The 27,908-nt window shown below is 30.4% G+C and overlaps 1 long non-coding RNA gene across 1 annotated transcript; it reads right to left on the bottom strand.

Annotated features, from left to right (window-relative positions):
* Positions 1 to 6,110: 6,110 nt before the first annotated feature.
* Positions 6,111 to 18,949, bottom strand: LOC143052190 (uncharacterized). Its single transcript, XR_012971028.1, has 5 exons — positions 18,862 to 18,949; positions 14,551 to 14,622; positions 12,870 to 13,421; positions 8,198 to 9,338; positions 6,111 to 6,895 (listed from the first exon to the last, which is right to left on the bottom strand). It is a non-coding gene; the product is annotated as an uncharacterized LOC143052190 (long non-coding RNA).
* Positions 18,950 to 27,908: the final 8,959 nt, after the last annotated feature.

Here is a 27,908-nt window from a genome sequence, read left to right as displayed (position 1 = left end):
TGTAAGTTTGAAGAGCCATTTATTTTTTATATGTTTTACACATTGTTTATAACAGCAATTGTTTTCATTTCTCTTGTTGTACTGTTCAAACAGAAGATGCTAATTATGTATGCCAATTGGTAGCGGTTGGTTTTGAAAATTATAATTACGACTTTTTCATAGTAGGAAAAACATATTAAATGAGAGATAACTCTTTAATTATTTAAACAAGCTACAAATACAATCAAAGTACTTCCGTACGATTTACTCTGATAATCTAAGATATAAAGGCTGGGTTAACACTCATACAGATTTTTATATCCCGGTAGACGCTTTGATATTCACGAACATAAGCTTTACACTTTAAGTTTTTAAAGCTTATTTGATATCAGTAGTGGATCAAGGGACTATTATAAAGAGAAATGGTTAGATTTGATAAGAGGAGGAGGAAGACGTTCCTATTTACTAATTTAAAAGATTTGAAACAAACAAGGATATTCATATAAATAAACATGTCAGTAACTGTACACAAAGGATAACCATAGAATATTTTGTTTGCCTAATTAGATATTGGACATTCAAAGCCGAAATCAATTTGGTTTTCTAACAATGCATTTTTATCGTCCGTGTTCCTAAAAAATCACTCAGGGTAGGCCTTTTTCGATTAGTTCTTATTAATATTAAAATTTTAAGAGCGAGAACACATCTATTTTCTTTATTATGCAATACTCCTAACAATGAATAACATAGAATTACATTCGTGTATTTTATAAAATGTTTACTCGGTAGTGGTTCGATGAACTATTATAATAGGGTATAGTATTATGATAATGGGCAGAGCAAAGGAGGACAAGGCGACACATCTCGTCTTTTTTTTAGGACAAACAATATGAGTGTCAGTAAAAGTCAGCGCATCAGCAACTACACACAACGAATGAACATGAATAGACATTTATTGACTTTGTGAGATATTGACATTGACAATCTTACTGAATCATTGTTTATTGATGAATTGGAATGCATGACACATTATTTCTAAAGCTGACGGAGATTGGACAAAAATATAAGCGTTGGCATAACTACAGACAATAAATTATTTCATATGTGAAACCTTATCATACAACATAAGAGTATTAATGCTGGAAAATATTCAATTTCTTAATTTGAGACTGCAATTTTTCATTAAAAACAGGTGTAGTCTTGTTATAACAGCCAACTACACAAATCAGAAGAGAAAAGTCAGATTTAAGTATCATTGATAATGAACTATTTATTTATCAATGCTTCATATGATTATTTTTAAGTTCACTTCATTAAAAGTACAGGTAAAAAGTGAACCATTGACAATTATCTTAAGATTAAACAAACACCATACTAAAGTTAGTTTAAAAATTAAAAATTTTCAATCGAAATATTCATATAAGCTTTACAAATAACATTATGACAATTTCACCGTAAACAACATATATTCGAAGAGAGGTAACTCGATAATTTTTTTTTTCAAATAAATACAAGAACAATCAAAGTACTGTGGTATTGTTTATACGAATAGTCCTTAGATCCTATGACAGGAGAACAACTCATATAGCATGGCATCTCCTTTTGAATTTCGAAACAAAATGCACTGGTTTTAAAGTCTTTTAGATGAAACTTGCAGTAGCCTTCTCAAATTGAGTGTCACATATTTATTTAACACGATACAGTCATGTAGTACTATAAAGTTCATTCATTGTATTGGCAGTGTTTGCACAAAAGAAAGAATGGGACATTTAATAAAAACAATCAAATGTGACTTGCACTGTCTGAATACTATATAATGTATTCAAAAATTGTCTCTATTGTGATGAGAAGTGATCGTTCTAATACAACGATCTCTCCCCCTCCAATACGAGAATTGAGACGATTATCGGACTATAGTTTTAACTCAAAAGTGACTTATTGATTGTGCTATAATAGAATGTGTTGTTGTTGGTTTCGTTAAATTTTACGGGGTAGAACATTCGTAATTTAAACATACTCTTTTTTTTAGTATATGATATCTTAAAAATAGTTCCATTTTCAAAAGCAAGACTACAAATATTTTCTTAATCATATTAACATTCTTCATAGTCCAATAATGAATACCGTATCCAATTCATGTTTAATAACTGTTCAGAATAGCAATTGTCCATACTTGCACTGAATGTATTGACTGTTTAGACATTGAAATTCATAGTCTATCGGAAACATTGGTAAGTTTGTTCAGACTTAATAATTTAATCACATCATTAATGACATTAAGGGATACACGCATTTTGTTTCTTTTCATAATTTACAGAGACTTATTTTGTAATAAATGTCATTGAAATAGACTAATCTGAAGCCATCAAAAGAATAGATACCAACATCACCATTTTGAGTATTTATTCTAACATGTCTATTACATATAATTTTGTTTTATTTGCTGACGTTTGTTTAGTTCTTACAAAAAAGATTTTTACATTTACGTTTTTGTATCCAAATAACTTCAAAAAAGCCAAATATACAACCCTCAGATCCTGATGCTTTAACCTCAAACATATTTTGTTTTACAGTTTTCATATTGAATAAACATAAGGCTTTTACATACTGACATGTAGCTTTTCCAAATAGTTGTGAAAATTTACCAATAGCATTTGAATGTAAAATTATTTCGGTCGTTGCCTATAGCTATAGTCTAAACATTAATAATTTTAAGGAGGTTTTGTAGATTAAAGTATACAAGCCTTTGATAAATCTCCATTTCAGAGTAAATCAATATTTTCCGGTAGTTTTATTTTTAAAATTTACAGAGTTACCTCTCTTTCCATACACAAGATAAAACAGCGCATTTACTTTTTGACAAGGTAAGTTTATAAATAAATGTGAACATTACAATAACAATTGTGGGTATGTCGTTAGTCTCATCTCCCACATACAATGCAGCCTAATGTTTACTTTTTAGTAACCTTTTTTGCATATATCTAAAATACAGTTTGTTTTAATAGTATATTATTTTTGAAGAGGGTAGAAGGATACCAGAGGGACATTCAAACTAATTTTTTTAAAAAGTATAATTATGAATAAAAAGTATAAAATGAGTTAAGTTTCAATCTGGTTGATACTCTCAGTTTCATATAGTTCATTATTATAACAAGACTTATTAGGACTGTCGCTTAAATGGAGATATTGAATCTTTGATAGTTAATTATAAAATTACACCATCAGCGATGTCGTTATTGGTCACTTAATGCCTATTTGAATTTGTGAAATTAAGAGATACACCACGTGGTTATTTATAGACACTACTTTTATGAAATGTATGTGTTTAATAAACGTGTATCTTTGTTGTAATGCTATGATTATTTCACCGCTGAAAATTTACGAATAAAGTAGATATATTGTCCTTAAGTTTGTAAATAACGATCTTTCAATATAAAAAAAACACACAGTCAAAAATCTGTTTGATAAAATCACTTCAGAATTATTTGTGATTTACAATGGTTTATTAAGCATGTCTCCTCATGTATTGCCAAAATCTGGCGTACTAAATTATAATCCTGGTACCTTTGATAACTTTTTGAATTTCACATTACCCACATAAAAGATTCAATGTTACACTAAAGGCGTAGGAATTTATCTAATTTTGTACATTGACTTTATTTGTTCATCTGTTGATATTTGGCTTCTTTGCAAGCATACTACATCTCCGTATTTTTTATATCGATACAATATGGTATGTACCTTTACTATGATGTAATTTGTAAAATTGCGAAGAATTTCGAATTATGATTATGATTGATATGTACATTCATTAACAATTAATACACGATATACGTTGTTTGATGTGATCACTTCCTCAAATTTTCAACAATTAAGATCGCTTCGTCTGTGTTATATTTTTAAAAGCAAATATGAATACATGTTATCAGATTTAGAATTGATTGATCAAAAAGAACGACTCATCATCTTTTCTCAACAAAGTTCATTAGAATATAACAAGACTTTCTAAATGAGTATTCTGTTTCAACTTCACAAATAATACATAATGGTCTTCAAGAACAGATTCTAAATACTGACGTCTTTATCATTTTACTTTCGTGTAAGCACATCTTTTAGTTTACGGTGATGTTTTTATCCTAACCTGCAAATCCTGATGATACGATCTTATTAATTTACTGAAGAAACCTAATTCTAAAAGGTTACCAAGTCTGTAATTAAATATTGAATATTGTTTTAATTGGTTGAGATATTGATTTTGTTAGCTGTAAATTGAACTAGGTGTTAGCTTCTGCGAGTATTTTCAGATACTTCTTCTGTGTATTTGTATGTTTGAGATGAGAAAAATAAATATATCTTACCACAATCTGTATTTTTTTTTCTTATGTCCTTCTTTGTATTAGTCCTACGTGTTTATTTGTTTACAGTGTTTCTTATGTTACACTGTGTATACACTACCCGAGATAAATGGAATATAGAGAGCTCATTAGCATTGTTAAGCCCTCAATATTCTGTGTCATGGGTGTGTGTCTGTCTAAATTCAGGAGCCTGCATTTAAGTGGTTGACGTTGGTTCTTGTCTGTCATTTATCTAAACTTGTTATTTATAGATGAGGCCGTTGGTTTTCTGAATTAAATTCGTTCATATGTGTCATGGCAGGACCATCTAGAGCGGAGTATACGGTCTGGGTTTTTTTAATCGTTGAAAGCCGTACGGTTGAAATTGATTGCGACATTCACTTTATTAAAAAAAAGTTGGTTGATAGTTGCGTCATTGGCAATCATACAAAACTTATAATTGTGGTATGGTTTTATTTTGTATTCTTGTTTTGCATTTACCTTATGAACTTTGTATGTATAGTATATATTATGTGTCTAAATAGGATAATGCCTGAAATACGTTGTTCGGCTGTGCTTTTTTCATGTGCTGATGATTTAGGTTGTTTTACGTGTTGGTTTTTATTCCGTAATTAGTCACCACTTCGGTGTTAGCATGCATATCTACATGTATTATATAGTCATTTTTATAAATTTACTGTTTGCAAAAGTATGAATTATTCTAAATATTCAGGTTTTTTTTCTTATCACAGGCAGATAACCTTAACCGTATTTGGCATAACGTTTTGGAACTTTTGGTCCTTAATGCTCTTTAACTTTGTGTTTGTTGTGGCTTTCGCATCTTTTTTATCACAGCGTGACTGGTGGGTCTTGTGTGTGCGAGGCGCGCGTCTGGCGTATCAAATTATAAGCCTGGTACCTTTTAATGGCTATTATTTGTGTTCTTTTCTCTCTATTGTACATGTATGTTCTCCCATTTATTTTAATTGTAGTGATGTCATATAATGTTGTCATTTAAATTTTATATTCAACATTGACATAAAAGTGGGAGGTTTCGCTAGCCACAAACCATGTTCAATCCACCAGTTTTTGTTAAAATGTCCTGTACTAAGTTAGAAAAATGGGCGTTGTTATATCATAGTTTGTTTCTCTTGGTGTTGCATTCTAGTATTTTGTTTCTGTTGTATCGTTGTTCTCCTCTTATATTTGATGTGTTTCTCTTAGTTTTAGTTTGTAATCGGGATTTTTTTTTTTTATCGATTTATGAATTTCGAACAGCGGTATACTACTGTTGCCTTAATTCTGTACACAGCAAGAAAAAATACAGTTGTTATACATCAGTTTGATGTGTCTAAGCTTTTGAATTTGCAATTTAATAAGGGACTCTCCGTTTTTAACTTTCCTAAGAGTTCAGTAGTTTTGTGATTTTATTTCATCTCTACATCAAATGCATATGCCATTTTTTCTTTTATGAAATATTTTTAAGAGGATTAAGATTATTGACTGCTGCATCACAGTTACTAATAATTGTATCTAATATATATGGTTTGTTTTGCTCACATCTGTTTTCATCATGTGAAATCATATGATTATACGAGTGTGAGGTTTTGTGTGCTATAAAACCATGTTTAATTCTTTATTTCGTACAAACAAAAAAGTCTGTACAAAGTCAGTATGTAATATGGATTTTATCATGTATTAATCACTTTATCATATATCTTAACGGATAATTTTGTTTCAAATTGCCGTCTCAATATATGAGTTGTGGACTGATATAACAATTCGATTTGACGTCACAGTGTATTCAGACCAAGGGGATACTTATCCAGTTGCACTGTAGAACAAGTACGGCTACAGCGCCGTCTTTGCACCTAGGTTTGAAAATATTGTGCAATTGTGTATGGTTCGCAACAAAAATGACAATGTAATCGAATAAAACTTGATGTATTGAACAATATCAACTATCAGTAAATCATTTTATCTTACACGCGGATATCTATCTTTTACGCATTTATGTTAATCTATCTTATTTTTTTTTAGTTCATGATATTTGAAATTAATAAAATTCGGCACATACATTTAATTAGATCCATTAATACCAACATCGCTTATATTTACCATTATACATTGAACGTATTAACATACAAGTTATAAATCTGATTAAAATGATCTGCCGTAAACATATATTTCTCCAAGTTACAACTAAAAAGCATTGATAACGAATCAATTATGTATTAAATGCATGATATCATATTTCAAAACATTTGCTTACACTAAATCTTAAATATACACACAATTTCTATCAGTATCAGGTACTTGTATTAAGTTAATATAATAAAGTATGATAGCACATCAGGTGAATATAAAAATACAGAACTGTCAGAAATCGAATTGTTCTGTAGTCAATTTATTCTGGTGTTGAATTCTCAGGAATGCGTCCATGCTTTATGCAGTAGCCCATTTTTCTCCCTATGAGATTGCATTTGAGTTATGTCAGGATATTCGACAACTAGACGTCAAATGATCAACTATGATCTCGCTCGATATAATTCGTCACTCCCTCATGACGCTACTCTGAAAATCTGTAAACAAAAGAGAATAGACAGAAAATCTTCGTTTTTTTATATAAAAGAGATAAGTCAATGAACACATGCTTGAATTAATCGAACACACTGACATACTGTTCCTCTGGCAGTAAAGGAATACAAGAAAGTCATTGCTGTCTGAGGAGTTCAGAAAACACATTTGAGGTGCTCTAAAGGGGAGAGATACAAACATGGACTATGCCAGGCTTGAAAAGGGTATGTGGTACATGTCTTTTGTTTTTTTGTCCATCATTATCAAATATTCAAAATAGTAAAGTAGTATAAATCTTATTCACAACAAGCTTAAAAATATTCTTAATTAAAATTATTGTTTGGCAGTTTTCGCAACACATTGATTCCTTTATCAGAAAACTTGGTTGAAGTATGCGTGGCAAAATCATATTGCAAAAAAAGAATTCAAATTTGCTTTCCCTTTGTTTCATACAATTGGATAAAGACATGTGTTTTGTCTTTTTCTTAATTTGCTTAGGGCGTATGTTTGCTTTAAGATCTTTTTTTTTATATGAAAAACAGTTATTTCATCAATACATAAAGTCTGTCGGTATCACTTGTGGATAGATCATCATCGTTTCAATACTGATGCATCACGCATTTTTGTTCTTGTACGTATGGTATATATTTTTTTTTCGTTCGTTTTTGGTAACGCGCCAGATTCATATGCATTTGTGTTTATCTTCGATTACATATGTGCTTGCTTTAATGGTCAATCAGATTATAGCACAATGCTGATTATTGTGTTCTTATATTTGACAGCTTTTACCTATAATCATGATTATTTTTATTTGTTTTATTTACACATTGCTGTCAAGATGTTGACATTTTATGATACTGTCATACAAGTCAGAGGTAGCGCTAGCTATAAAACCAGTTTTTAACTGTTATCTCTTTGTTTGAGCTTTTAATTTTGTCAATTGATAAGAACTTTCCGTTTTAAACTTTTCTTGGAGATCCATATTTTCTTTACCTTACGTTTCCCCCAAATACATTAATTTAAAGCCATTTATAAATATTTCAAAATAGAAACAAAACTAGATTCAATATATTGGATCATAAATGAATCCCACTGTTTATATAATTAGTAGTCGAAAATCTTTAATAACATATAGTAACAAAAAGATATGGTATGAAAGCCGATGAGATAACTCTCCATCCAAGTCACAATTTTGTAAAATAAAACTATTATAGGTCAAAGTACGGTCTTCAACACAAAACCTTGTCTTTTTCATGTAACATTATTTTTATCTTTGTCAGTTCAAAGCAATAATAAAAAAAACATACCAATTTGGTTAATTTGTGGTATGCCTTTCGTTATCTCTCTTTATTCTGCCATTGGTATATTCATATTATTAAGGATATTATTTTCTGATCAAACCGACGAAACTGTCTTCTAGTAATGCTACAGCTGTTAAATAAACTGTCAGCATACTTTAATACATGGTAAAGAAGATACGTATACTACCTATTCAAAATGACAAATACGAAAAACAAAATTTCTTTCAATCGTTGAAAATATTGATCACTTTGGCTTGTTCCGTAAGTCTTAATCGAGTTGTCTTCTTTAGTTAAATCAACTATTAGTTATTTGCGTTATTTGAATCAGCCTTTGCTTTTAATCATACATTTGAAAGTAAAAAATAAACGTATTAAAAAGTATATAACATATGTGTGAACAACATATTTTCGTACAACACACATTACAAAATTACAATAAGATAAATAATAAAGAAAGTGTTTAAAGAAATAGTTAAAATGCATTAAACATAAATCATTAACAAAAGCATTAAATATACCAGAAATGCAGTTTGAATTAAAATAAATGTAGATTAAAGTCAGCATCGAATATTAAATTATTAAATTAGTTCTCCTTATTAGTCATATAATTTGTTAATTAAAATGCTTTTACTCGAAAGCTTTTTTATCATTTTAAGGTAGTCCCCAATATACTGACACTGAATTTTTTTCTTAAAATAATAGCGTTAAATACAACATTCAAACACAAAACAAGTGAACATTATCTTAATTTATGGATTTATTTTGATTTAAATAAACAAATTATAACTTCTATAAACAAATCTAGATTTAGTTTTAAAATGAAAAAAAAATCAAATAAATTTAGAAATAGCATTAAATAGAGTAAATATAATATAAAATTTGTAATCATTCAGCAAACTGAAATCCTTGATCCTGCTGTTATTGGTGTCATAGCATTTATAACATGAAACATAAAGAATTAAACAAATATCATAACAATTCAAGTCTTTTTTGTCTATTTTTTTAAGAAAACGCAAACCTGTTTGACAGTTATTACCTGTAAAGACATCTGGACTCAGACATGTGTACTTGGCGCCACCATTCCAAACACATGTGCCTTGAATTTGATACCGCTGTGGAATTCGTTCACATGGATTGGACAAAAGAGCTGAAAAATTATTTTTTTTAGCTCACCTGACCTGAAAGGTCAAGTGAGCTTTTGTCATCACTTAGCGTCCGTCGTCCGTCTTCGTCGGTCGTCCGTCAACTTTTACAAAAGAACTTCCCCTCTTAAACTACTTAGTCAAATTTAACCAAACTTAGCCACAATAATCATTAGGGTATGTAATTTAAAACATGTGTCCGATGTCCTGGCCAACCAACCAAGATGGTCGCCATGGCCAAAAATAAAACATAGGAATAAAATGTATATTTTTGCTTATATCTTTGAAACCAAAGCAGTTAGAGCAAATCTGACACACGTAAAATTGTTGATCAGGTAAAGATACATCTGCCTTGAAATTTTCAGACGAAGCAGACAATCCGTTGTTGGGTTGCTGCCTCTAAATTGGTAATTTTAAGGGAATTTTGCATATTTTTATTATTATCCTGAATACTATTATAGATAGAGATAAACTGTAAATAGCAATAATGTTCAGCAAAGTCAGATCTACAAATAAGTCGAATGATCAACATTGTCAGCCGACCCCGTAAGGAGTCATTGCCCTTTTTAGTCCATTTTTAACACATTTTCGTCTTTTTTTGTAATCTTATACAAGCATTTTCTTCTCTGAAACTACTGGGCCAAATTTAATCAAACTTGACCACAATCCCTATTTGGGTATCTAATTTGAAAAATGTGTTCGATGACCCCGCCTAACAAACAAAATGGCCGACATGGCTTAAATTAGAACATAGGTGTAAAATGCAGTTTTTGGCTTATATCTTTGCAATAACATTAACGGTACCAATTTTTCTGCACCAGATGCGCATTTCGACAAATAATGTCTCTTCAGTGATGCTCGTGGCCAAAATATGTAAAATCCAAAGTTTATATAAAATATGTAGAGCTATATAATCCAAACTAATGCATTTAGGGCAAATCTTACGACGATATAAATGTTCTCTACTAAAGATCGATCCGCTCACAAATTTTCAGACGAATCCGAGAACCTGTTGTTATGCTGCTGCCCTAAAATTGGTTATTAAGGAAATTTTTGCAGTTTGATTATTATCTTGAAAACTATTATAGATAGAGATAAACTGTAAACAGCAATAATGTTCAGCAAAGTAAGATCTACAAATAAGTCAACATGACCAAAATTATCAGTTGACCCCTTTAGAAGTTATGTTTTACATAATCAATATTTAACAACTTTTTCGTCATTTTTTGTAATTTGTACAAAATTCTTCTTCACTAAAACTACAGTGCTAAATTTAACCAATCTTGGCCACAATCATTACTAGGGTATCTAGTTTAAAAAACAGGTCCAATGACACAGCCTGCCAACCAAGAAGGTCGAAATGGCTAATAAAAGAACATATGGATAAAATCCTGTTTTTGCTTATATCTCTGAAACTAAAGCATTTAGAGCAAATCCTACATGGGGTAAAAATGTTTATCAGATAAACACATTGTTGAATTGCTGCCCCTGAGTTTTTTGTTATTATCTTAGATATCGTTATAGTATCTAATAATATCCAATATTTAATACTATTTATTATAATGTTAATATCAAAAAAGAAGATGTGGTATGATTGCCAATGAATCAACTATCCACAAGATACCAAAATGACACAGACATTTACAACTATAGGTCACCGTTCGGTCTTCAACAATGAGCAACGCACATACCGCATAGTCAGCTATAAACGGCCCCGATATGAAAATATAAAACAATTCAAACGAGAAACTAACGACCTTGTATGTATAAAAAAAATGAACGAAAAACAAATATGTAACACATAAACAAACGACACTGAATTACCGGCTCCTGACTTGGGACAGGCACATACATAAATAATGTGGCGGAGTTAAACATGTTAACCTTATCTCACACGACTTCAAAAGCATAAGGAAATACAGGTGAGCAACACAGGCTCTTGAGAGCATCTAGTTTAATTAGTTCAGAAGAATTTTTTTTAATCGAAAACTACGGAAATTATTGACAAATGTACACTCACTAGATCACTCTCTATCATCATGATATATGTATATACAAGTATTTTAATCTGCAGATGAAACTGTTAAAATGAACGAAAATATCTTACTCAATATGTACATAACCATTATACTTTTATTCACCAAAATCAAAGCTATATCTTTTGTTAGACATTTTTTTATTTCAGATATGGCATATATACAAAATATTGATTGCACTTCATGCCTTTGTTATTTGGTAAGCGGAAGTATTCTAAAATTTAATTATATCAGTGTTCAATGAATTGATAAAAGAATATCTATTATGATAATCGTTATACTTTAAACCTATAATGTATAAGGAAGAATTTCATAAATAAATGTGAAACCTATGTATTTCTTTACGCATGCGACTTTACATAACACCACAACAAAAAAAGGGATTGACCTTTCATTGTTGTGTAACGTAAGTCATCTTTGTCTCGTTGAATCTCGTGTTTGCGAAAATAATATTCTTCAGAATTTGTACATTATAATTGATAAATACTCATCATAAGCATTTACTTTCAAATAAAATACTTTACATTTAAAATGTAAATCATCAAATCGTCAGTTTTGACCATTTAGAACACGGGGTATATCTTCAAAAAGTATATCGAACACCTCCTCTCTATATATAATAGCTAGTTAAATGATTTAAATCTAAAATCAGACACTTTTATAATTCTAAACATTTAAACTTTTCATTCGCATTATTTTTTAAATGAATGAGTTTTAACACGTTGCGCTGAACAGATGCATCGTTAAACGATTCTGATAAATTCCCCTTAAAACAAGTCCTTTATGTGACATGTGAGGCCCACCTAACAAAATAACTTCATTAAAGAGTTTAAGCAATACCTTTACGTATTAATTTATTGTTTTTGAAAGTTATATTTAAGTACAGACACCTAATTATTGATGTTTTGTCAAAATAGTTAAGCGTGAATTGTTCAAGTTAAAATAGTAGTCTTGTCTGACCAGGGAAAAGTCCGTGAAACCCGAAAAGAATATTAGAGAGGATGACTACAAACTGTAAAAAAAATATTTTGCTAAAATCTGTCATCGTCATATTTTTCATTTATTTTGCAAAATGCGAAAATGGCAACCACTAGCGGAAACCCTGATTGTTAACAGTAACACTCTTTCGATAAATCATGACCGGATGCATGTGTCATGGTGTATTTACTAGCAAGCAGATACATACTTAAAGTGAAGATGCTTCTTAATGTTGCTTCACAGAAGTGGACTGGTCACCATTTAAAAATCATAATTAAAGCAAGACCCATACATATATCTTATGACGTATTACAAAACAATATTTGAAAACAAGTGTTTTAACATACTTAAAATATTGATGAGAATGTATATAGTTAGGCTTGTGGAGCTACGATCATAATTTCTTTTTTATTATTGTTATATACTCTCATAATAAATGAAGGCCACTTGCTATAGTGATCATTTAATGAAAATCATTCCAAGTTTTTAGTTTGAATTATAATATTCATTTTAAAAACTTACCAGTGCAAACCATTGAAAGTATATCATTGTATCCTTGACCTACTAAGGCAGAATAATTTGGCAGCACAAATACATAACTTTCATTTGATGCTATCTTATTGAGTTGATCTCTGTCAACATTACTTCCGATACCTACTGCGAACACAATGACTCCAAGCTGATGAAGTAAACTTCCGCTATCTTGAACTGAAGATCGACCGTCTGTGAAAAATATTAAGATTTTTAGTGAGAAGTCACGAGTTTCATTGTAGGTTTGAAACATATTGTTTCGTGCGAAATTTAATGCTATTTCAAAATCTTCATTACCGGAATTGAAATTTATATTGTCTATTTTAGATTTAATGCTGGCTTTATCGTTGCAGCAACTGAAATAAAAACCATTCCCTATAAGCTGATGGAACGCAAATACACTAATTTTTACAAAACTGTTCCCAATATCAAAGGCGTCCACAAATTTCTTGACAAATTCGAGATTGATATTGAAGTTAGTTTGACCGACACTTCCTGATTCGTCAATAAGAAATCCAATATCTGCTGGCTGATTGGAGCATACTGGAAAACAAAATTAAAAAGTCAACTGATGTATAAATAATGGTATATACATATGCATACTTTGAGGAATATATAGTCATCAACAATAACCATGTTTCTACACAATATGACAAGTCCATACTCTGTAAATGCGTGTAACTATTAAAAAGATAAAAGTCTAAGATTAACTACTTTACTCATTATCACACACTATATCATTGAAAAAGTGAAAAACATCAACTACTGACTAATCCATAGTAGGATAGGAAAAATGCAGGGCTTATTATGTTGAACGCATCTATCCCATTTAACTAAAGATTAGAGATACAACAGATACAGTTAAATCTTCCTCATATCTTGACTTACATCCAGCAATTCACAATGAGGGTCGCTTGATAACAAAACTTTACGACAAAAGAGATGTTTCCAGCTTCCAAATTGTGAACTGTTCATATCTTTGAAGCAACAATCCTTCAGCGCTTTCCTACGGAATATTAATTTTTCAATTGATACGATATTCCCGGTCTTATATTTCCTTATCTTGATTTGCTCGCTAGAGGGTTGCCGCTCACAAGTAACACGAGTAAGCTATTAAACCATGAGTTCTAAATGGTTGAGTTGAAATCGTCTATTCGTTATTTTTACGGACGCCATCACGAGTTGGTTGACCTGTATGGTATATCCGTTTCACAAATGATATTGGATATGTCACTAATTATTAAACTACACAATCCGTTTCTATTCACGAATGTGCTTACCGTATTATACTATTTAGCGGATTTGTGACGGGTGTCACATGTGCAGCAGAATCTGCATACACTTTTGCAGCATCTGCTATCATCTGGGGTTCGTATTACTTAGACTTTAGTTTTCAATGTCATGTCTTGTATACTATTATTTGTCAGTTTGACTTTTTCTTTCTTAACCATTGCGTTTTCAGTTAATTTTCAAACTTTGAGTTTGAATATCCCTCCTTTATCTTGCCCCTCTTTTATCCTCTTTTATCCATCTTCCTTTCAAATTTTTATTACAAGTCGTATATATTACAAATCTTACATAAACGAACATTGATGAGGTAAATCACTTAGGTCTAAAATAATGATATTAAAAAAAACAATAAGAAATTAAAGAATTACTGAAACAAACATACCCTCAACAGCCTAAATAACTGACAGAAGAAAGGGGAAAAGAACACAGACAATCATCATTTTTATGAACCTTGCTGAAAAAAAAACCACATTGTTAGTATAAATGTAGTACATTACATCATTTTTTAAGAATATGAATAAAATACATGAAACTGCCAATCAACATTATATATTTTTTTTTAAATTATGTGTTTGGTTTCATTTCCACTACATAATATCAACGTGAAAATGATCTCGCACTATTGAACTGATAAACAATTTACTGGATACGTCTTTGTATACCATCTCGTGTTCAATAAAGCACAAACTTAACTGTTGTTTAAAACACATTTAAAATAAAACGTGAACAGTATGTATGAAAATATATGTTCTGACCATTAAAAACAATTTTTTGAACTTCTAAATACTTATAACTACATGTTTTCGTTATGACCATGAAGACACGATTACTGTCGAGTTTTTTTCTTTTATTTACCCGTGCACATCATTATGGAAACGTGTGTCATAATGTACGTTTCAATACATGCAATTCATTTTTAATTGAAAGTTAGCCAATCAACATAACGTATAATAATGAAAACATACTCTAATGTAATTATACATCTTTACAAATAAGTCGATGTTCCTTTCCTGCATGACACACGAAATTGTGTCGCTTTTAAACCACGCAGTAATGAAATATGACGTACAAATGGTTTCAGTGATATTCAAACAACTAGAACACGACCAATAATACGTTTTTTTCATTACTAAAGCTTTTCATTTAGTCGTGGTTTTCCAAGAATGATACGCATCTAGGCGCATGGTCACGAGAAACTATTTAAAACAGATTTCAGTGAAATTATTCGTGTCACTGCAGCTATAATATAGACAAACGCAATTAAAATGTTTAATGGCGATTTTACTAACATCAAACCAACACTGTTTGCACATATCGTGTCAGGTGATTTTATATAATGTTACAATCAAACCTGGAATGGATCTGAATATTTTCAAAGCTGTCATTCCCCTTTGTAAAATAATCATTTTTAAAATAGATGGTTTACTTTTATAAATTGTTATTTGGATGGAGAGTTGTCACATTGGCACTCACACCACATCTTCCTATATCTATAGAAATATGTGGTATTTGACAATGAGACAACCTTCAATCTAAGTCGTAAACACAGTAGGTATAGTGTCCGGCTAGTATCGTGGTTTTTCGAATGATTTGATCGCGCTTTTTCGAGTGTGACAACTTTTTTTCGAGTGAAATTGATTTATAATGTAAACAAACAGGCTTCTTTTCTAACAAGACGTGATATAGAAGCTTGAGTTTGATATACAAGGTAATACATGATATATGAGTATTTGAGATATAAAAATAGTATCATTCTGACATTGCTTTTCATTTAAAAAAAAATACCGAATAAATCTATTTTCTTACACATACCAATGCAAATGTCGACAGAAATACATACATGGAATCTATATATCCTTAGATATACAGGCACATTACAAAAAATATTGTAATTGCATTGAAAAAGACATTGTGAGACTAAATTCAGTTTTTCATGTCCGGTTTTTTTCGAGAACAGTCCGGGCTTTTTCAAGGGTGTCCTTATTTATAGAGTGATTATACACATTTCTTATATTGATAGCTAAAAATGTTATGTGTTTACGTTTAAAAATTATAAAATAAAGGCTCAAATTAGGTACTTTCAAGGCACATGGTGTATCAACACTTGCATTTTATCATGAAACCAGTATCGTTCATTTGCATATATTCTTTTTCTCACATCTTATAAATGGCATGTACAGTATTTATCCGGGATGTCAACAACCTAATGTGAGTGTTCCGGACCATATAAGTATTAGGACCTCACAGGATAACTATTACTGGACAGCAAAATATCGACTTGAAAGATAACTTCCAAAAATATCTAAATGAACTGTTAAACAAGAGTTCAACTGTTTAACAATGGGTTACAACTTGTAACTTGTGCTGTTATGGTTAGCCTTTGACCTATCAAATAACATTTCATGTAACCGTCATTGTTATAGAAAAGTTTATTGTATTATTGAATCGTTTCTTATGTATACCTATATGGTCCAAAGTTGGGTATCCCCCTGGGCAATTATTTTTTTTAGCAATCTCTTTCGCCAAAACAATATATTTTTCGCCACTTTATTACTTTTTTCGGCAAGAAACATAAATATATCTTTCGATTAAATTTTTCCTTTTTTTCTACCCCACCCCACCCCTTAACCGTTAGTTTTCTCGTTTGAATGGTTTTGAACTAGTTAACTATAAAACGACTAAATGCTACAACTATGAGGAGGACTCTGATTATGTAAAATATAACAATTGGTCATACAGCAACTAAACGCCATGATAACTTCCTTTCAATAAAAGAAAAGTGTCTAAAAAATGGAAAATATGAATATTAATCAAGGCATTACAATGTTGTTCCTGGTGTCGTTCGAAACACTGGACAATCTAGCTGGTGATAGCATACAATATACACATTTTGCACTTGTCTATCATTGCCTAAGGATCATATTTAGGCTAATGAACTATTCATTGCATTGCTGATTTTAGCACTGAAAAGTAGTTGTATAACGCTGTCAAAACAGAAAATTTGCATTAAATTGAAAAAAAAAGATTCATTTTCATATGTTGTTGATGACTTTTTGGGACTATATGATATTGTCCTTCACTTAATTACCTTTATAAACTAGAAAAAGATCATTTTTTAAAGTTTAAAATACCTTATTTTTTTTGTAAAAAAACCGGACCATTTGTCTACAAACCCGGACGCTTTCACAGTTGCTCTAGAAAAAACCCGGACAATAACAAACAGTGATTTGTTGTTTTAAATACAAGGAAATTTAGCTTCTTTGTTGATTCAAACATATATAGTATTCAATATAAGATGGGTAGTAATGTTAAAAACTATTATAATTACGAAATATCCGTTAATTAAACTTATCGCATGTTTTATCACTCGAAAAAGCCCGATCTACACTTGAAAAAAATGGACCAAATCACTCGAAAAACCACGATTCTAGCCAAACACTATACCTACCGTGATATAGATTAAACTCTTAAAACATTATATCCGACTTGTATTACGTTATTATGTATCTGTCCTAAGTCAGGAGTCTGCAACTCACTGGTTGTCTTTGTTTCTGTGCTATACATTTCTTATCGTTCTTTTTCTTTTTTAAGTTTCGAGTCAGGAGCTTGTATATCTGTGGCAGTTTTTTTTTTTTGCTGTGCTACACATTTGTTTGTGTTTGTTTATATTTGTACATGCAATAGGCCGTTAGTTTTTTTTTTCATATTAGTCATATCGGGGCATTTTATAGCTGATTATGCGGTATTGGCTTTGCTTATTGCTGAGGGCCGTACGGTGTCCTAAAATTGTTGATTTTTGTGCTACATGTATATGGTCTCTTGTGAAGAGTTGTCTCATTGGCAATCTCAACACATTATTTTGTATACATGTACGTAAAATAAGGTTTAGATCAACATTTCCGTATCAGGTTAATATTTTTTCTAGTGGTTATGATTTACTAATAAAAATCAGTCTGTTTATTTGTATCCCTTTAATGTTTGTTAAATCAATTTTCAAAGAAACAACAAGCCGATAAATGAGCAGAAAAAAAACCAAAGGCCACCAATTAGTCATCAACACAGCAAAAACACCTGCACCTTGAGTCGTCCGTTGGCTGTTTGCATTTACATAATTTACAAACACGAAATAGTCGATTTTTAATTTCATATTCCATATTGCAGTTTTAAAGGATAACTGTTGTATTTACTAACCCATTTTAAATTAAGCATATTAGCAATGCTCTATTTTAGGTGTTTACTTTAAAAAGTACTGCTTTGATTATAATTGCGTGCTTGAAAAATATAAGTTTTAAAGGTGTGTTAAGGTCGATTTCTGGCTTTAAATCAACTAAAACAAATGTCGTTAAGGAAGTGATGTTTCTCGAATTATAAGTTTTTCTACATATTATATATGTATATATTTTCGTTTTTATATACCATTTATTCTTTAAAACATTAACAAACATTACCCATATTACACCTGGCATGCATGCTAAGATATTATTTTTTTTTTAAAATGAAAGGATGTTTCGTTCAATTTTTTTGTCGATTAAGATGAATATTTTGTTCGTAATTATGATTTTTTTTTAAATTATTGTATTTTTATGTTTATACTTATGTTCAGCATAACCATATCTTTACTGAAGCTCAATAAACTGTAGAGGTTTATTCTAAGTATATGCAGTTAACGTTTATACATACTGTATAGTCTTACCTGCTCATAAACTAGATTATGACTTGTCCGCTTGAGGCTCAACTTTAGAATTAATTTAGTTACACAGTATACTAGGATTTATACCAAACAATACATAGACTATATATACCTGTTTACACCATTTCAACTATTTTTAAATGTGTTTTCTTAGAAAAATGCTATATATATCGACTAGAGACAGTGGGAGAAAGGACTATTTCAATAACATGAGTAAAACTTCCTTGATAAAACGGTTTTCCAACATGATATAGCCATCACATTTGACGTATATAGGATTTCCTTTGTACTCTACGTTTCACTTAAGCCATACAATGAACGAATAAAATTGTTGACATTTAAAAGCCAACTACTGCAAATCTACCCTATAATGATTTTGTTTATGTTGCAGTCAGTAGTAAATAAACTCATCATAGATACCAGGACTTTATATAGTATATACGACAGACGCGCGTTTCGTCTACAAAAGACTCATCAGTGACGAATCCAAAAAAGTTAAACAGGCCAAATAAAGTACGAAGTTGAAGAGCCTTTGAGGATCAAAATTCCTAGAAGTTTTGCCAAATACAGCTAAGGTAATCTATACCTGAGGTAGAAAAGCCTTAGTATTTCCAAAATTTCAAAAAATTGCAATCAGTAAATTTATAAATATAACCATATCAATGACAATTCATGTCAGCACAAAAAATGAAGATATATTTGAGAATTTTAAGGACGTTCAAAATTGTAGTTAACCCTTGAAAAACATACATTACTGAACTGTCTCATTATACTTCAAGAAACCCATTTAAGGAACTTTTCTAAAAAATATATTATATACTCGAGATATGTTTTAGACCGAAATTTCATTCTCACAATATTTAATTGATTTTTAATTACCATTGTTTATCAGGTTTTATCATTTTAACAAAGGCCTGCTTCAAATAAGTATACATGAAGCTATACGCTACCATTATCATTTTTTCTTATTTAGTATCAGATCAAAAAAATTTCATTAAGGAAAAAGTATATCATAAAAAATGCATTTTTTTTAAAGATTGTATCGTTAATTGTTTATGATCTTTAAATTGTATCGTATCTCCATCACAACACTTAACAAATATAAGTGTTAGAACATGAGGTGCTCATATCATAATTGATAAGATAAAAGCAAAAAAATACATTGTCCAGATTGATTGAGATTAACATTATGCTGTAAGCCATTAAATATGTTTAGATCTTAATGCATGTCTCTGTTGGCAAGAATTTCATCTTTTTATGTCGTCTTCTTTACATGTTAATCAAAATTGATTTCAAATGAGAATAATGATTAAAAGTTTAAGTTTAAAGTCGACAACATATGCATTTAACTGGATACACCATGTGAGTCAGGCGAAATTAATATGTGATAATGTACAGCTTATTCAAATTTATTTATGTCTGATAGCATGAAGATCAGTGTCAATATTTTTTTATTTGCTTCAAACATTCATATTTTTCTTTGTATATCTATAATTATCCTGCATGCCTTACACTGCTTGATAATGTTACCTGCTTTATACACTAAATTAAACGTCTTCCGTATGAGGCTCAATTTTAGAATGAATTCATTTATAAACTATTGTAATATTTTTGCATTGTTACACGGCTGATATAATTCATCTGTTTACATAATTCATTATTCATGTTATTGTACATACTCCTTACAATATTTAAAGGTTACTTTTACGTGAAAAGAAGTATCTAATCCACCAGAAACATTGAGAAGTCACTGTGTAATGTTTAACTACATAAATCACTTATTGTTTCTATCGAGCGTGATAAATCATGTTAAGAAAACGCAGTAATAAAAAAAACTACGAAATAGCATATAAGGTTTCGGTGATACACTCCGTGTCACTTCATCCATATAATAAGCACAATCATTGTTTGGAAAAATTTAAGTTGATGATTTTATAAACTGAATGCATTTAGCAGTCAGTAGTAAAACAATTTTAGGATTTCATAGCAATAGATTAGCTGCTTTAGATCTTCCTAACCAAACCATATGAAATGAATAGAAATCGATTAGTATTGAATGTACTATCAGGTAATCATCGTGTTGTAAGTTCTTCAATAATTATATTTGACTTTGATATTATTCAAAATAAGATTGTGATCATAATTTACGTTTCAGATTATTTCACGTCTGGTAAATTATCTATTGCTTACACAAATCTAATTACTCTTATTCCTTTAATGTTTGTCAGGTTCCTCAAATACTTTTGTTACCTGCTCTTTGTTTTATTAACATCGACAGCTTAAAATTTATGCTTTCTAACTAGCGTAAAGCTAAATTTCCTGGGGTTTTCTTTGTATTTGTAGCTTGTGTAAGGTCTATTTTGTTTTAAAAAAAAGACAATGACCACAATCATCGACCAAAGTTGTTATAAAATATTATATCAGGAACACATGCACACCAGAATATCCTGAGATTTGACCAATAGCATAGCTTGTATAAATGATAGGTTTGTAAGTAAATAGAATAATGGGTTTGTTAAAAAGCAAATTTAGAAATGAACATGAACATATGATATTGCAATTTTTACCCTTTTTAAAACACGACACAACGAAATACAATGATTAAATATCACTATGAAAATGTAACATACAATGTACGCTAGATAAAAGTAAAAGTGTAATTTGCGATACAAACTGTTCATCTACATTTCGTTTTACGTCTTTAAATTAAAAATAAAATATACCCGTGTTTGCTTCTTTATAATTGAAATTGTAAAGACTTGAACAATTATAGACATCTAAATATTTCTGATACTAATATGTTAATGTTTGTGTTAATAAACAGCATGGAATGCAACCGATACTTGTTGGTTGCATTGATTAAGGACACGGTGATTGGAAATCACTCATTTCACAATGTTCAAATATCGTACAGTATTAAGTTAATAAGCGATTGGTCGGTTATAATATATAATAATTTTGGGTGAATTTAAATGTGTAAATGTATTATCGGACTGGCTTCCAATGCCTATTTAAAATGCCAAATATTGTAGTAATCAATTATTAATCCACGATCTCAGCCTATAATTCCATAAAGTCAGTTTAACTGTTTCGTTAAAAAGGCAACAAACTTGAATTTTCCTAAATAAGACAGGGGAACTCTAGACTTCTCTAGCATTTGTTCTAGTATTCCTCCATTTAAAATAACATTGTCAATGTAGAAACGGTGCTTTCTGCTCAAAATTGGCAACATGTGTGTAACGTTAAGAATACATGTTTCTAACAAATTTTCGACACACACTAACTTGTTTTGTTTGTTATTACAATTTGAAATGGAAACGGGGGAAAAAGACAAGAACCAGGCCAAAGAGCATTAAACAGCAACATAGTTAGTGCACTACTCACATGTAGGCAGACTTTAACATATGTTATAGAAGCGCTTATAAGAAAAAAAGGAAAAGAAACGAGCATTCTCCCATGCGAGCTTTAAGAATATTTTACCACTTTTTACATACAGTACCTTTATTGAACTTGTTTCCTTCTATCGCATCTTAATAGAGAAAACTGTGTTAAATCGGCCTCATACCTTAATCTACATCTGTCAATTAAGAATGATTTTGACGTTTAAGATGTAGAAAGCTTCCAATCTTGGAACTGTCTGTTGCATGTATCAAAGTACAAGAATGGACTACAATTGTATTTTAAATACTTATTGCTTTGATATAAGATTTCTAATTACAGGGAATCGTCAGAAACAAAAGCATCAATTAAACGAGCGTGGCATCACCAAATAAGAGGTATCATCTAACGTGTAAATACCATTGCAAACATTAACGGGTGTAACTAGTAAAGCATGGTCTACTTAACAATCAGAGGCAACTAAAATTATATACATCTTTTAAAGATAAGTGCTGATATGCGTTTTATTTTTCTAACTAACCTTTTTCGTGTTGTCGTGGTTTTGTTTTGTATTTTGCAATGATGTGTAGCTTTTGTATCGATTACGGAGTTCTGAATACCCCCGTTTTATGTTTGAATACTTTGTTATCATCTACATCACGCATTGGTATTGGTGTGTTCCTACAAAAGAATGTTATCTTTATAATATGAAAACTGAAGACATCAAATATATCATAGATCAGAATTTTTAGTTCTTCTTCAACATTGATTTCAAGAAAAAAAAAACAGATATTGAATTAAGTCACCCTTGTTGTTTCAGCATAATTCTTAATTTCAAGATGAAAAATATTTCGACTTACTTATGTTATTATTTCTGTGACTGCATCTTACGGCGCACATTTTTAGAATGAAGCGCTTCCGCGCTTCATTCAAAATGTACTTCGGTCAACGCTTTTACACCCCAATGAAGTTACAAAAAGAAGCATTCAACATGTTCAATTCTTAATTAAAAGACAATTGGCTTTTAAAATTATCTGAAATTGAAATTAGATATTTCCTTTTTACTTGATTAACTGTCCATCTTTAAAGAAGAAAAACACTATTAAATAACGCAAACTTCAACAATCCGCCCTTTGACAAATAAATCAAATGTTATTAATACACATGACAGATACCATTTTAGAATTCTAACGATTTCAAATAATGTCATGATTTAACAATGAAGGTAATATCTCACCCGGATTATGATATATAACAGGCTAATTTTCATTCAATTGTCAGAATGTAATTCCAAAATTAGATCAAATTTGGGTTCATAATAGAGTATAACATTACACAGATAAAATATAACAATTCAGATACATACATTTTTATGTTACCTTTTAAAAATCTATTTGTAAAGTTACAGATCATCTTGCTATATGTAATTTGAAGCAGACATATACATATCGTGATAAAATTTCCCTCAACCTATTCATTTAATTTAAACAAACAAAAAAGAGAAAGATAAACAAATAATAAATCCCTATGATACTGAATATTTGAGCCATATCAAACATCAGTGAAAGCCAGTATTTGACAACAAGCATCGACTACAAAGCCGACTTCACGATGTATGCCCCTGATCTAGGGTAGACAAAAAAAATGCGGGACCCGATATATCTGTTGAGATCAACAAACATTTGATAGAACATGTAATCTCAAAAGACAAATGACCCAAATTATTATGTAATATAGATTAAAATATTGTAATCGAAAATTCACATAACAACAACTTTATCGTACGAAATACACGAAAGAGAGGTAACTTTTTTTCAAACAAACAACAAGAACAATAAAATATTGTACGTATTGATTACTCGAATGAACTTAATATCTGATGGCTGGCTTATAACTTGGTATATATTTTAACCTCCTTGTAAATGCTGTAGTTTACCGGAATAAAATTAATTAGAATGTACTTGAAGTAGCTGTCCCTAGTCAATTAATTGTCAAACATATCAGTCTCTTTTAACATAATAATATAAAACCTCTGATGGAGTCTAAGGGGAATTAATAAATGTTCACATTTTGATTAAACGTATGTTTAAAACAGACCACCATTTTCCCAAACCAGACTGAAGATGTTGAGGTTATTATAGTTCTATATTCATCTGATATTATTATTGTGTCAACAGAATGTGTTGTTGTCGGTTTCTTAAAAATGTCATAGCTTAGAGCTTTCTAATTTTCAGAATAGTTTTTTTTTGTTCTATGATTTCTTTTAACATAGTCCATATTTCAAAACCAAGACCACAGTTATTTTCCTAATTATGTTAAGATCCTACAAACTTTCCTATACATATCATATTAAATTCGTACATTCTTAATGTTTTTCATAGTGATTGTGCACTATTACAGAAAAGGATTAACAGAAACTAGACATATGTTAACTTTTTGGGATATTGACATATAAAATCTATCGAAAAAAGTTGTAATGCTGTTTATATTCATAACTTGGAATTCATGATTGATACGATAAGGGTAGTATAAGCTGTGGCAAACACTAGACTGCGCGTGGGGGAAAAAAGAAAAGTTTTTATTAAATTAATTTACTGTTTTATTTTGTTATACATGAATAAAATACCGACTAAACTGTGAAATTTGAATGATTTGTTTTTTTGGGGTAGGGTTTCTATTTGAAATTATGCAGAGTTGTCTTTCTTATCATATTTAAAACGATTAAATAGTGCGTGTGTCTCTTAACTGTTCATCGGATAAATTTATAAATAGAAAGAAAAATTTCAATCCATACTATATAACAATAACGGATAACGTCTGTGTAATTTATATGAATGTTTAACTTATATATACAAAACAATATAAAATGATAGAGTCCACCGTTTTCCCTTGACGATGGATCATTGTAAACACAGGGCCCCTTGTGTATACTTCGTTGGGTTATACAAGGTAAATCATATCCATATGATATTTAATAAATGTATTTCAAGTCTTAAAAATAAAAGATATGACGTTAATCTTATTTTCAAATAAAAAACCCACTAAAGGTTTACTGTTTGCATATATCTGATATACACTTGATATTAAAAGCAAGCCTAATTTATAGGAAACCATGGCAAGGATACCAATGTGACATTCCTTAGGCAAGTGAAGTGCCTCATTTAGATAATCATACTCTGTGTACATCATAATAGTAGGAATATTGAGAGATCAGGGGGGTATACATTGACCTGTGTTCTTTGTCTTGACATTTTGACAATTTTTAGTTGAAACTGACAATCTAAGCCCTCTGTAGATATCGAAGATGTCATTATTCTGGGAAATCCTTTTGCTACAGTGTTTATATATACAGAGTCTATAATTTTGTCGTAGTTTATGGACAATAAAAGACTAGTAGAGTCTAACCTTTATTTAAGCTGTCTCCGTTTCCACTATATGTTTTGAATATTAAACTGGCATTTTTAGCTCACCGTAAACATATTTATTCAGACCTCCAACGACAATAAAGACGACGTCATTATGGGAAATCCTTTTGGTTTCTTTATCCAATTTCCTTTTTGTCTCTTCAACTTTGGTATTGTTTGGCTTTATTAATATTTTGATATGAGCGTCACTATTGAGTCGTATGTAGACGAAAAGCGCGTCTGGCGTACTAAATTATAATCATGGAACCTTTGATAACTATTTGCATTTTCATATTAAGTAACAACTTTCATAATATTAGGGAGATTATGGGATCAGGAGTGTATCTGCGTCATTTAAGCGGCCCATGTATGTTTTGACTATATATTTCTTTCTACTGAGGCTGTGTATGCGTATATTTTTTAATGTGATCAACGTGAACGGTTTTTTTATAATTCTAGAAATAGCATATAAAAAAAAGTATAGCTTTGATGTTGTTTTATTGAAAAAGCTCGATTTACAGAAGTATTTGTAAACTATGAGTATCATGCGTTTCTTGTTTTTGAATATTTGAATATTGATCGTTTTCAACAAAATTTGAATATCGAACCGACTAATGGCAGCCGGTTGGAGATTGAATATTGAATAACGAAACGGCTGCTTACTTCACATTTATATCATAATTGTGGTTAATTAAAACAAGTTGCTTCATAGATTTTTTTTATTCGATTTGATGTTAATGGTATGCTCACCAATTGTTAAAAATTATCATACACAACTTTTACCATGTTCTATGCAAAAAAGGAAGCTGTTATTCAAAGGTTTGAAAAATCAAGGTGTTGCAGTACTTTTTTCATGTGTATAGATTACAACTGATATGTTTATTTTATATATAAATCTCGCAATTTTTATAAGAACTAAAGCAAGCAACAATATTTCAAACAATCCTAATCAAGTAGTAAACGTTTATTGTCAAAATTTTAACGGAGCTATGAAAACGGTCATACCAGAGGAGGTTTAGCTTGTTATATATAAAACCAGGTTTGTCACACAATTTTTTTTTCCAATAATGATTGTTTGGAATATGAATGTCGGTTTCTACTCGTTTCGTTGGTCTGTATCATTTGATTGTGTCAGTTTTTATGAGTTCGTTGTTTTTCTTATACTTGTTTATACCATATGCAAAAGTGTGTCTCTCATAAATAATGCATTTCTTGAACAATTGAATTTTGTTTTCTTTCAGTAAATTTATTTAGATATATTCCTCTTTTGTTTATCTCATTTAATACTATACAGATCAAAAGTATGGACTATGCATGTTAGATAAAAGAAAGCTATGAACTTGATATAGTTACCTAGAACAACTTATGTCTTTGATATAATTTCCTAGAACAACTTATGTCTATCAAATATAAATCCCAATATCGAAGGTTTCACGAATGTAACTATTATAGAAAAATATGGTAGTGCCTGAAATTGAATACTAAGGAGGTCCACAATAACCGGTAAGGGTAGTATAGAATATAGGTATAAGTTTAAACACTTAGATGTTAAGGCTATATAAATGTTGAAAATATGTCGCACAACTCAATGTTTTACCTTAGAATAAAATAATAGTGCATATCTACTTTCCGTTCTGGGATACAACTTTTCAAGAAACTTCATTGTAAAAGTGGAATAGTTTTAGCCGTTAAGGGAGTTCCTTTGGGAAATTGCATTGTCTATATTTACAGAATGACAACCTGAAAGCAAACAAGGAATATTGTGTATACTTGGAAATACTAGTTATGAATAACAATGAAAATAATAGGGACTAGGACGTGTCGGTGTCGTTGAATAAGTGTGCACTTCATTCAAAACTGATTGTGCCCTTTTAATAGCAGACTTGTTTTTGTACTGTTACGAATTACAGTTTATGACTAAACTCAGTAAAGACCCGTCGAAATTGCATTTAATTGATAAATTCAACAATACTTACCGTTATCTTGATGATACTTTTCGTTAAATAATCAAGAATTTTCTCAATATACTGCTGAAATTTACCCCAAGGAACTTACTTTAAATAAATCAAATTTATTCGGTAATAACTGTCCTTTCCTGGATTTAGATATTTCGGTTTTAAACGGGAAACTCCACACTAAAATTTACGACAAAAGAGACGATTTTCGTTCCCTATTGTTAATTTTCCATTTTTAGATGGTGATGTTCCTTTGGCACCATCTTACGGTGTTTATATTTCACAACTTGTTCGCTATGTCCGTGTCTGTTGT

Source organism: Mytilus galloprovincialis, chromosome 11 (assembly GCF_965363235.1).
Source record: "Mytilus galloprovincialis chromosome 11, xbMytGall1.hap1.1, whole genome shotgun sequence".
Lineage (NCBI taxonomy): Eukaryota > Metazoa > Mollusca > Bivalvia > Mytilida > Mytilidae > Mytilus > Mytilus galloprovincialis.
The sequence above is the reverse complement of the archived record's forward strand: the minus strand, read 5'-3'. Positions and strand labels throughout refer to the sequence as shown.